At 36.1% G+C, this 11759-nt stretch overlaps 1 non-coding gene across 1 annotated transcript; it reads left to right on the top strand.

Annotated features, from left to right (window-relative positions):
- Positions 1–4339: 4339 nt before the first annotated feature.
- LOC112731885 (small nucleolar RNA R71) lies at positions 4340–4447 on the top strand. The gene has a single exon (XR_003167637.1). It is a non-coding gene; the product is annotated as a small nucleolar RNA R71 (small nucleolar RNA).
- Positions 4448–11759: the final 7312 nt, after the last annotated feature.

Below are 11759 nucleotides of genomic sequence, written 5' to 3'. Positions count from 1 at the left end.
CGACCGCGTCACCCTGGATTTTGGCAATACTAAGTTTTGAACAGAGAGTTGTGCGACCGCGAGGCTGCACTCGCGCCACTAGCACAAATCGAGTCACGCGATCGCGTGCCCTATGCGTCCGCGTCACCCAACCTTATCGCGCACTACGCGACCGCGTCACCCATGCGACCGCGTCACCTGCGCCGCACAACATATCCAGATCAGCCAATTTTCTTATCTTTTCTTCTCTAATCCTTATTTTTCTTATCTTTTCTTATTTCTTTCTTCTTCCTTTCTTATCTTCTTTCCCTTCTCATTCTTCTTATTTTTCTTTTTATTTTATTTTAATTTATTTGCATACTTTCATTCATTGCATTATTTTCATTGGTGTTAGAAATTTATTTGGGTCATTATTTCTATATTTTACTTGTGGATTATTAGAGGAATTATTTGACAATTATATATATTTATTTTTAAAGGGTTGCTTGCATGTTCAATTTATTATTTTCATTAGGTTATTTACCATGCATGCTATGTGTTTGTGAAAACGCCCGTATGGCATTGTGCACTGCTTTTTAGTATCTTTTATCCTACTACTCTGAATGCCTGCTTTTCACAAAACCCTTTTTCATATCATATTCATTCAATATAATTGTCATTACAAACATGTTGCTAGTTTGAAAGACTTGGTAATCTAACTTGGACATTGAATGCTTGATCTATGCTACTCATGCCTTTGCCTGCATGCCAATAAACACCTTGCATTCAATTGTTATCATATGCACTAGCTATTTTCCATTGATGACTTTTCACATGTACTCATGAGCGTGTGTTAACGTCATTCTTCTTTATTGTGCATTGATTACCACCTTTCCCCCTCTCTTCCTTGCTCTAACCCTTAGCTTTATAAGTCACTTTCTTTTTCGCTTTTCAGGATGGCCACCAAGAAGGGTAAAGAGAAAGCTACTCCCAAACTACCGGCAAAGAAAGGAACAAAAAGAGCCCCAGCTGAGGAACCACAACCCCCGTCCACCTGCAAATCTCAACATGCACCGAGGACGGTGCAATCTTTAAGTGTGGGGAGGTCGATACCGATCTCCATGGGTTAGTACCTTTCTGTTTCAACACCAATGTTTAAATTTTCTTTGTTAAAGTAGTTACTGCAATTGCATATTTGATTGCATATTTATTTGATTTTGTGCATTTAGTTACTACTTGGTTAAAGTAATAAAATTCTTTTAAGACCCTCTCTTTGAAAATTTTCACTAATTTAAATTGAAAATTTTTTATGTTAAAACTTGTTTGAAGTTGTAATTGGAACATAGTTTAAAAAGCTAAGAACACACAACATATGAGATTTTGAGCTTATTTGCATGGTTACATTATTTAACCATAAATATTTTATTCTTGTGTGTTTTTTTCTCTATGATTGTAATCTATATTTTGTTCCAATCTATATGTCCAATATTTAGTATATTTACATGTTTTTATATGATTGAGGCCATTGTTTGATTTTAGCTCACTTATCCCAAAATTAGCCTACCTTTTACATCACCCTTGTTAGCCCCCTTGAGCTTTTAAATCCCCTCTATTTTATAACCACATTACTAGCCTTAAGCAGAAAAACAAAATAAGAATCCCAAGTTGAATCCTTGGTTAGCTTAAGATAGATATTGTGTAAAATTTAAGTGTGGAAAATTTTATGGGAACATGGGATGATATGAAAAAGTAGGGAATTAAATTGAATAAGTTATTTGAAAATTTGGGAAGCATGCTCATGTGAAATCAAAATAATTAAATTACCATGTGCATTGAAGAAAAATATATTAAGTAATTAAATAAGGGGATACAAAAAAAAAAAGAAGAAAAGAAAAATGAAAAAAAAAATACCCCAAATGCAAAATAAAAAAATCAATGCACATGGGACAAAATTCAAAAATAAGTTTGATACATGAGCATGTAATACAAAAGTGGGAAAATTTTGGGTAGCTAGGTAAAGTATTTTTTAAATTATATAAAGTATGTATATGTTAGGTGAGATCTTAGACTAATCAAGGATTCACTTTGTTAGCTCACTTAGCCTTATATATATATACCCTCACCCTTACCTTAGCCCCATTACAACCTTGAAAAGACCTCATGATGTTTGCATTGGTACATTAAATTTTTGTTGATTGGTTAGATGAAGAACAAGGTTTAGAAAGCATGACTAGAGAAGAGTAGAGTGAATAACCCTATACACTTGAGAGATTAGAGTGATATACACTTCCAGTGAGGGTTCAACGCTTAAATTCTATGTTCCCTGCTTTCATGAGCTGTCTTCTTACAAGTTCACTTGCTTTTTATTGTCTGATTTGAATTAGTAGAAATTGGTTTGTATTTGTCTTGGAGAACTTATTTACTCTTAACCAAGTAAGTAAAAGCATTTAGCATGTAGTTGCATTCATAGGTTGCATTTCATACCATTCCTCTTCATCTTTATAGCTTCACTTGAGCTTAGCATGAGGACATGCTAGTGTTTAAGTGTGGGGAGGTTGATAAACCACTATTTTATGGTTTATCTTGTACTCAATTGAGTGATTTTTATTAACTCTTTACCCACTTATTCATACTATTTGCATGGTTTTATATTTCCTTCCTAATTATGTGTTTTGATTGAAAACATGCTTCTTTGATCTTATATTTGCTTATTATTAATCCTCTCTTATTACCATTAGATGCCTTGATATGTGTGTTAAGTGTTTTCAGATATTATAAGGCAGGAATGGCTTGGAGGATGGAAAGGAAGCATGCAAAAGTGGAAGGAATACAAGAAGTTGGAGAAATTGCTAAGTTGTCCAGCCTGACCTCTTCGCACTCAAACGGCTATAACTTTAGCTACAGAGATCCAAATGACGCGGTTTTAGTTGCGTTGGAAAGCTAACATCCAAGGCTTCAATTTGATATATAATATGCTATACTTTCCCTGACGCTAGACGATTCGACCGCGTGATCCATGCGGCCGCGTCGCAGTGACGGAAATCAGCGTGTTTGAATTCTTCGCCAGTGATTTCTGGGTTGTTTCGGACCCAGTTTGCAGCCCAGAAAACACAGATTAGAGGCTATAAAGTGGGGGAATACATCCATTCATAAGAAGGCTCTCATATTCACAATTTTAGGAGTAGATGTAGTTTTTAGAGAGAGAGGTTCTTTCCTCTCTCTTAGGATTAGGATTTAGGATTTCTCTTAGTTTTAGGAGTGACTCTCAATCCCAGGTTCAATGTTCTTTTATTTCTTTTCTCAATTTTATTTATGACTCTCTATGTTTAGATTGATTTTCTATTTAATATATTTTGAGGTATTTCAGACTTATGATTGCTCCTTTTTATTATATAAATAATTTGGATTTTTCTCTTTTGGCTTTGGTTGAGTCATTGGTAACTCTTGAGTTATCAAACTCATTGTTGATTGAAAATTGGAATTTTTCAAGAATTACTTCGAGATCCAATAAATCTAACTTTTTCCAAGGAAAGACTGGGACTTGAGGATTCGAATTAATTTGTCCACTTAACTTACCTTCATAGTTAGAGGTTAATAAGGTGGGGGAAGAATCCAATTCTCATCACAGTTGATAAGGATAACTAGGATAGGATTTCCAGTTCTTCATACTTTGCCAAGAGTTTATTTTAGTATTATTATTTTATTTTATTTGTCATATAACATATTCCCACCTTACTTCCTAAACCCCAAAACACACTTTTTCATAACCAATAATAAGAACACCTCCCTGCAATTCCTTGAGAAGACGACCCGAGGATTAAATACTCGGTTATCAATTTTAAAAGGGGTTTGTTACTTGTGACAACCAAAACGTTTGTACGAAGGGATTTCTGTTGGTTTAGAGACTATATCTACAACACGACTGTTTTTATGAAATTCTTTACTGTCAAAAATCCTAACGTCAAGGATTATAGGTGTTTCCATAGGGTTCTCCCATGTAATTCACCTCTTCCATTGCTGGGTTCTCAAGATCATAAGCTTCTTCTTCAGATGAAGCTTCTTTGGTACTGCCTATTGCTGCTTGCATTCTAGATAGACTTTGAGAAATCATATTGACTTGTTGAGTCAATATTTTGTTCTGAGCCAATATGGCATTCAGAGTATCAATTTCAAGAACTCATTTCTTCTGACTTGTCCTATTATTCACAGGATTCCTTTCAGAAGTGTACATGAATTGGTTATTTGCAACCATTTCAATGAGTTCTTGAGCTTCTGCAGGCGTCTTCTTCAGATAAAGAGATTCTCCAGCAGAGTTGTCCAATAACATCTTGGACAGTTCAGATAGACCATCATAGAAGATACCTATGATGCTCCATTCTGAAAGCATGTCAGAAGGACACCTTCTGATCAATTTCTTGTATCTTTCCCAAGCTTCATAGAGGGATTCACCTTCCTTCTGTCTGAAGGTTTAGACCTCCACTCTAAGCTTGCTCAATTTTTGAGGTGGAAAGAACTTTGCCAAGAAGGCATTAACTAGCTTTTCCCAAGAGTTCAGGCTTTCTTTAGGTTGTGAGTCCAACCATGTTCTAGCTCTGTCTCTTACAGCAAAGGGAAAAAGCATAAGTCTATAGACCTCGGGATCAACCCCATTGGTCTTGATAGTGTCACAGATTTGCAAGAATTCAGCTAAGAACTGATGAGGATCTTCCAATGGAAGTCCATGAAACTTGAAATTCTGTTGCATCAGAGAAACTAATTGAGGCTTAAGCTCAAAGTTGTTTGCTCCAATGGCAGGGATTGAGATGCTTCTCCCATAGAAGTCTGGAGTAGGTGCAGTAAAGTCACCAAGCACGTTCCTTGCATTGTTGGCATTGTTGTTGTTTTTGGCTGCCATGTCTTCTTCTTGTTTGAAAAGTTCTGTTAGGTCCTCTATAGAGAGTTGTACTTTGGCTTCTCTTAGCTTTCTCTTCAAGGTCCTTTCAGGTTCAGGATCAGCTTCAACAAGAATGCCTTTGTCCTTGCTCCTGCTCATATGAAAAGAGAGAAGGAGAAAATATAGAATCCTCTATGTCACATATAGAGATTCCTTGAGGTGTCAGAGGAAAAGAAGAATAGAAGGAGGAGGTAGAGAAGAGAGAATTCGGACTTATCAAGGGAGATAGAGTTTGAATTGCATATTGAGGAGGAGTGTTAGTCCTTAAATAGAAGGGTGTGAGAAGAGGGGAAGAATTTTCAAAAATAAATTAAAAAAATTTTTAAAAAATTTAAAAGAAATTTCAAAATTTGATTGATGATTTTTGAAAACTAAGATTAGGAAAGAAATTAAGTGAATTTTGAAAAAGATTTTGAAATTAGAAATCAAAAAGATATGATTGAGACTTAATTTTGAAAAAGATATGATTGAGAAGATATGATTGAAAATCAAATAAAAAAAAAAGAAAAGTTTTAAAATTAAAGTTGATTACTTGACTAACAAGAAATTAGAAGATATGATTCTAGAATTAAAACTTTTGCTCCTTTCTTAATAGGCAAGTAATAACTTGAAAATCACTAATTGTAGCAAGGATTTTTGAAAATAGTAATAAATAAAAAAATTGAAAAGAAATTGATTTTGAAAAGATATGATTGAAAAGATATGATTTGAGAAAAAATTTAATTTTGAAAAATTATGAAAACTTGAAAAAGATTTGAATTGAAAACAAAATCTTCCCTCTAGTGTCATCCTGGCGTTAAACGCCCAGAATAGCATCCATTCCGGCATTTAACGCCCAAAATTCTACCTTTTTTGGGCGTTTAACGCCCAGCCAGGTACCCTGGCTGGTGTTTAAATGCCAGTTTTCCTTCTTCACTGGGCGTTTTGAACGCCCAGCTTTTTCTATGTAATTCCTCTGCTGAATGTTCTGAATCTTCAATTCTTTGTATTATTGACTTGAAAAGACACAATTTTGAAAAAATTTTTTGAATTTTTATTGATGAGAAACAATAAGAAAAAATGCAACTAAGATCAAATAAACAATGCATGCAAGACACCAAACTTAGAAGTTTGTATACTAAGGATTATAACAATTTGAAAATGCATGTAAGAAACAACAAAAGACACAAAATAAGAGAAATTAAAGATCAGAGCAAGGAAATCATCAAGAATAACTTGAAGATCAATAAAGAACATAATGCGTGTATTTGAAAAATGCGAGAAGAATAAAGACATGCAATTGACACCAAACTTGAAAATTAATACTAGACTCAAACAAGAAACATAAAATATTTTTTGATTTTTATGGTTTTATATTTTTTTTTTGATTTTTCAAAAATTGAATGGAAAGGAAAATAAAGGGATTCAAAATTTTTAATAAGAATTCCAGGAATCATTGCAATGTTAGTCTAAAACTCCGTTCCAGGAATTAGACATGGCTTACTAGCCAGCCAAGCTTTCAGTGGAAGCTTCGGTCCAAAACACTAGACATGGCCAATGGCCAGCCAAGCTTTAGTAGATCATTACTTTCAACAGTAAGATTGATAGAAATCATCAAGCTCTCGTGATGATAAGTTGAAACCTCGGTCCAAAAGATTAGACATGGCTTCACAGCCAGCCAGACTTCAACAAATCATCATGAAACTCTAGAATTCATTCTTAAAAACTCTGAAGAACAAAATAGAAAATTTTTTGTAATTATTTTTTTTTAATTTTTTTCGAAAATAAAAACTAAAATTACCTAATCTAAGCAACAAGATGAACCGTCAGTTGTCCAAACTCGAACAATCCCCGGCAACGGCGCCAAAAACTTGGTGCACGAAATTGTGATCATCAACAATGGTGCCAAAGACTTGGAGCTCTCAAACGTGAATCACACTTTGTCACAATTCTGCACAACTGATCAGCAAGTGCACTGGGTCGTCCAAGTAATACCTTACGTGAGTAAGGGTCAATCCCATGGAGACTGTCGGCTTGAAGCAAGCTATGGTCACCTTGTAAATCTCAGTCAGGCAGATTCAAATGGTTATGGAGAATTGATAATTAAAAGATGACTAAAATATAAAATAAAGATAGAGATACTTATGTAATTCATTGGTAGGAATTTCAGATAAGCGTATGAAGATGCTTTGTTCCTCCTAAACTTCTGCTTTCCTATTACCTTCATTCAATCATTCATACTCCCTTCCATGGAAAGCTTTATGTTGGGCATCACCGTTGTCAATGGCTACTTCCCGTCCTCTCAGTGAAAATGTTCCAAATGCGTTGTCACCGCACGGCTAATCATCTTTCGGTTCTCAATCATGTTAGAATAGGATCCATTGATCCTTTTGCGTCTGTCACAGGCCCAAAAATTGCGATATTGAAGCTCGTCACAGTCATTCCTTCCCAGATCCTACTCAGGATACCACAGACAAGGTTTAGACTTTCCGGATCTCAAGAATGATCGCAAATAATTCTAGCCTATACCACGAAGGTTCCAATCTTGGATTAGAAACCCAAAAGATACGCATTCAAGCCATTGCTAGTAGAACAAAGGTGGTTGTCAAGCACATGTTCATAGGTGAGAATGATGATGAGTGTCACGGATCATCACATTCATCAAGTTAAAGAATGCATGAATATCTTAGAGAAGAAGTAGGCGTGAATTGAATAGAAGGACAATAGTAATTGTATTAATTCATGAAGAACAGCAGAGCTCCACACCTTAATCTATGGTGTGTAGAAACTCCACCGTTGAAAATACATAAGAACAAGGTCTAGGCATGGCCGAATGGCCAGCCTCCCAAAGAGGGTTCAATCATCAAAACATGATTAAAAAGATGAAAATACAATAGCAAAAGGTCCTATTTATAGAAAACTAGTAGCCTAGGGTTACAGAAATAAGTGATTAATGCAGAAATCTTCTTCCGGGCCCACTTGGTGTGTGCTTAGGCTGAGCGTTGAAGCTTTCATGTGTAGAGACTTTTCTTGGAGTTAAACGCCAGCTTTTGTGCCAGAATTTCTATGCTGAATTTGAACACCGGTTTGGGCCATCAAATCTTGGGCAAAGTATAGACTATTATATATTTCTGGAAAGCCCAGAATGTATACTTTCCAACGCAATTGAGAGAGTGCCAATTGGGCTTTTGTAGCTCCAGAAAATCCACTTCGAGTGCAGGGAGGTCAGAATCCAACAGCATCTGCAGTCCTTTTTCAGCCTCTAAATCAGATTTTTGCTCAGGTCCCTCAATTTAAGCCAGAAAATACCTGAAATCACAAAAAAACACACAAACTCATAGTAAAGTCTAGAAATATGATTTTTATTTAAAAAATAATAAAAACATAATAAAAACTAATTAAAATATACTAAAAACATACTAAAAACAATACCAAAAAGCGTATAAATTATCCGCTCATCACATACGCGTCACTTGGCAAAAATCCTAGTCACGCGTACGCGTGGGTCACACGTACGTGTCGCTGCCAGCTTCTCAAAACACCATTTTCTTGCGTTCTTTCCAGTTTTGCATGCTTCCTTTCCATCCTCTAAGTCATTCCTGTCTTATAAACCCTAAAAACACTCAGCAAATATATCACGGTATCGAATGGTAATAAGAGGGAATCAAAATTAGCAAGTTTAAGGCCAAAGAAGCATGTTTTCAATCATAACATAAAATTAGGAAGGAAAATGTAAAACATGCGAATTATATGCATAAGTGTGAGAATAATGGATAGAATCTACTATATTAAGCACAAGATAAACCCTAAAAATGGGGTTTATCATACACCTTTGAAAGTTTGCTGGTGCATTGCAGAGGCTAAACGGCATCCTTCTATAGTCGAACACTCAATATGGGCATGTGAACATTGTCTTTTCTTGGTCCTGAGGATCTACTGCAATTTGGTTATGGCCCAAGTAGCCATCCAAGAAGCAGTAGAATGCATGGCCAGCTAGCCTCTCTAGCATCTGGTCTATGAAAGGTAAGAAAAAGTGATATTTTCTTGTAGCGTTGTTGAGTCTCATATAGTCGGTGCACATACGCCATCCTGTGACAGTTCTTGTAGGGATTAGCTTATTCCTTTCATTGTGGATCACTGTCATCCCACCTTTCTTGGATACTACTTGTACAGGGCTTACCCAGGGACTATCTGAAATAGGCTATATGATCCCAGCCTCCTGATGAGTCCATATTTAATGGTATGTTTTGACTCATTTTGGATGGATTCTAGCACATGAACTCACACTTAAGCACCCAAATAGCATACTTTTGTGTTTGATCCCTAGTTTGATCTTAAATGTGAAAACATACAATTTTGTGCTTTAATAGAGCAATTTAATCCCACTTTTATGTTATTCGATGCCGTGATATAGTTTGTGAGTGATTTCAGGCCTTGGAGGCAAGAATGGATAGCCAAAAGTGGAAGAAAGCATGTACAAGGGAGAAAACATGAAGAAAACAAGGAAAGGTACACAAGCGAAGTGTGCGTGCGCACAGCCCTGCGTGCGCGCGCACAAGCGATAATTTCCATGTGTGCGTACGCATGCACCTGTGCGTACGCATAGGTCAATTTTCAGCCGCGTGTGCGAACACACACGTCTGTGCATCCGCACAGGTCCCTGCATGTGATTTCATTAATGAGGCAGGTGCTGCGCGAATTTGGAGGCCTCTTGGCCCATTTTGGAAGGCTGAATTGCTGTTTGGAAGTGCTATATGGAGGAGAATTGACCACTTAACAAAGGGGGGGGGGAAGCCTTAGAGCAATTTTTAGGAGTTTTCATAGTAATTAGGAGTAGGAGTAGTGTAGAGTAGAATGCTCTCTTAGGGTTTTCAATTTCCATTTCCTTGTAGCATTTTATAGCAAGCTTTGATCTTTGATTTTACTTCTTCAATTGTAAGTACTCTCATTTTCCTCTTTAATTCAAGAACTTTTACTTTCACTTCCTTTTAGTTCAATTTACTTTGTTATTATTGCAATTTTGTGTTTCTTGAAGTTTTGATTAATGAATTTTACATTTCATGCTTCCTTTATATTTGATTGCTTGTTTATGTTTGGTTTTGTCGATAGTTGGTTATAGTTTTACATTTTACTTCGCAATTCTCCATGTTTTACTTTTATGCACACAAGGTGTTTGTGAAAATGCCAACTCTAGATTTTGAGTAGAATTTTCCCACCTTGGCTTGTGGTTTGAGTTCCTAGGATGCTAGAGTCATAATGTCCAACATTTAGTGGTAATTCTTGGGTAGTTAGTTGGCTCTTGTTTCCATTGACGCTAGCCTTTTATCAACTAGTTTGGTAAGTTAGTTAGGACTAATGGATTAAGGTCAATTATGCTTGCTTGACTTACTCCTCGATGATTGGGGTTGACTAGGCGAGTGACTCATGATAATTACCATAGTTGTGGTTATGGCCATGATAGGATTCCTTGAATACTCACTCCTAAGTCAAGGCTTTCTTATTGCGTTTTCACTAGTTTTGATCCTATTTACCTTTACTTGCTTTAATTACAATATTGATCATTGCTTAGTTCTTTTAATCTTTCGTTCTTTAATTGGACAAAACCCCTTTTTTCTCTTCACATCCGAAAGAAGTAACATTTCATTTGCATTGCTAGGGAAGACGACCCAGGAGCTAAATACTCTCGGTTTATATTTTGTATTAGATTTATTATTTGATAGTGAGAATTTGTTGTTGGTTTGGACTATGCTACCAACGAAGTGATGCTTGTCTTTGATTGATTCCAAACCATGCAATAATTTTCTACATCAAATTTGGCACCATTGCCGGGGATGTGCAAACGGTGTTATATCTTTTGGTTGTTGTGAATATGTTAATAGTGTAAATAGCTCTTTTTGTTTATTTGTTTCTTTTTGTTAGTAGATTTTTGTTTATATTTTCTTAATGACTTTTTCACACCATTGCCACAATGCACCCCAATGGAACCCAAACACTTACCTATATGGTCACCAACCTTATACACCATCACCTCACTACATACAAAACCCTTACCCACATGAGTTTGATTGTCAACCTTCATCACCTCAATCTTCATCTTCATACATGGATCAAGCCACACAAGAAGTACTTTTCATGCTCATTCAAGAACAATAAGAGTTCCGAAAGAAGCAAGAGAAAGTCATGTCTATCTTAGCAAAAGCTTTGGGTCATTTAGCTTCATTGTTCTCATACCACAAACAAGAAATCCTAGTGGATGAATGTATGGAACCAAGTGAAAAGTGTAGAGTGAAAGAAGAATTGCAAGTTCAAGTAGAAGATGTCAAGTCACAACATAAAGTGCAAAAGGGGATAAATGAATAGTGGATAGGAATTGATCAAGAGGATTCCATCATTCAAACTTTTTTGTCCAACTTGGATAATTCCTTTTATGACCTTCATGAACCTCTATCATTAGATTTGGAAGGAGATGTTGATGTGGACTTCACACAACCTCCAATATTTGACTTGAGTGATGATGAAGAAGATTCAAAAGAGGTTGAGGAAGATTCTGTTTACCAAGAAGTGAAGATAGTTGTGCAAGAACAAATTGAGCGGGCGAAGACTTCTCTAACAAGATTTCTAGACCCACATCAATATGCCGTTTTAGAAACAGATGGCCAACTTCGGACCTTTCTTGGAGTAGTGGATGGTGAAGAGAAGAATGTTAATTGGCAAAGAAAAGGAATATTCATCAAAGGAGCCAACTTAACATTTGGAGCTCAATTTCGGCGCAAGAGTCAATTTAATGGATTCCGGGGAGTGCACAATCTTTTCAATGGTGATAGAGGAACTCAAGTATGGAATCCGAGCATTAATTTCAAAGTCAATACTCGAGGATCCTAGTTTCTAG

The sequence above is a fragment of the Arachis hypogaea genome, chromosome 12, assembly GCF_003086295.3.
Source record: "Arachis hypogaea cultivar Tifrunner chromosome 12, arahy.Tifrunner.gnm2.J5K5, whole genome shotgun sequence".
Taxonomy (NCBI): Eukaryota; Viridiplantae; Streptophyta; class Magnoliopsida; order Fabales; family Fabaceae; genus Arachis; species Arachis hypogaea.
The sequence above is the reverse complement of the archived record's forward strand: the minus strand, read 5'-3'. Positions and strand labels throughout refer to the sequence as shown.